A 1,471-nucleotide genomic window follows, 5' to 3' on the forward strand; every position below is an offset into this window, starting at 1 on the left:
CTTGCAAAATCTATCAAAATTCGTCACATAACGCGAACTTTTCAACCCTTCCATTTACCTGGGCCACTCTTCCCTGGCTGCCATTCATATTTTGTCCTTTTAAACTGTGACTTTATTACACTTTCATTCATTCATCATGACTTTATTACACTTTCATTCATTCATCATGACTTTATTACACTTTCATTCATTCATCATGACTTTATTACACTTTCATTCATTCATCATGACTTTATTACACTTTCATTCATCATTCATCAACTAGTTCGTCTCACTGATATTCCATTCATAAACTTCATTTGTGCATCTCATAGTTTGACCGCCATGTTGCATGTTTCCTTAAGGTTTATAATTCTTTGTGTATTTAATAATAGAAGATTCAGTGATATTTCTCGTGGTACTGGAGTTAGAGTTAATAACTGAGATGGCATTATAATCTCTAACTCCAGTACCACGAGAAATATCATTGAATCTTCTATCATTAAATGCACAAAGAATTATAATCTTGATATAAGTGATTGTCTATACAAATTGCATAAATTTAGTGTTGATAAAATTTGTAAGGAATTCATCTTGTCCACATAATTAGTTTATGATACGCTTGTTGTCTGTCTCGGACAATCACATGTTTACCAAATGGCGTACTAGCTACGTCTCTTCGTTGTATATCAACTGACTGTTATATTTCTCTCTTGTGTCTCCCCTGATGATGTGGTTATTACATGAAAGTGCACTTGGGAACTTGTCATGTTTCATTTTCCCCGTGGACTCATAGGAATATACTTGATCACGCGCAAAATTGTGATCCTTTCCAATATATATATATATATATATATATATATATATATATATATATATATATATATATATATATATATATATATATATATATATATATATATATATATATATATATATCCTTCAGTATGTTTACTTTCGATAATGAGGAACAGAAGAATAAGCCAAGCAAGTAAATTTCGTCAAAGACATCTCTCTTTTCTAAACGCTGCCTCGCAAAGATTTTCATTAATTCAAATTGAAGAAACAGACGTATTTTTCTATTGTCTGGTTAGCTCAGTGGTAGAGCGTGAGTCTCACACACTCAAGGTCGTGGGTTCGAGACCCACACCAGACATATTTTTTGTCTTTTTCTTTTTTCATTTTGTCCGCATCACATGTGTGCAACATTCAGTATGTTCGTCCAACGTTATAGTGAAGATCTTCACAATAAATTGGGGTTTTCGACCTTATCTGAAAGGGTCAGGTCCACCAAGACGTCCTTGAAATCTTCCAGAAGCTTCTGGCGATCCTCCTCCAACTGCTGGGCACATCAGAGTTAACATGGGCCGGACATCGGTTGTGGAACGACTTAATCTGCTTCCGGTAGTTAGCAGGGATGATAATGAGGGCTCTGACCTCATACCAGGTCAGCTTAGTTCCAGTCTATTGCTTAGTTCCAGTCTATTGCTTA

The 1,471-nt window shown here is 34.8% G+C and overlaps 1 non-coding gene across 1 annotated transcript; it reads left to right on the plus strand.

The window, feature by feature from the left end:
• The first annotated feature begins 1,063 nt into the window (after window positions 1-1,063).
• On the plus strand, window positions 1,064-1,135 carry TRNAV-CAC (transfer RNA valine (anticodon CAC)). The gene has a single exon. It is a non-coding gene; the product is annotated as a tRNA-Val (tRNA).
• The last annotated feature ends 336 nt before the right edge of the window (window positions 1,136-1,471 follow it).

This window comes from Panulirus ornatus, chromosome 42 (genome assembly GCF_036320965.1).
Source record: "Panulirus ornatus isolate Po-2019 chromosome 42, ASM3632096v1, whole genome shotgun sequence".
Classification (NCBI taxonomy): Eukaryota; Metazoa; Arthropoda; class Malacostraca; order Decapoda; family Palinuridae; genus Panulirus; species Panulirus ornatus.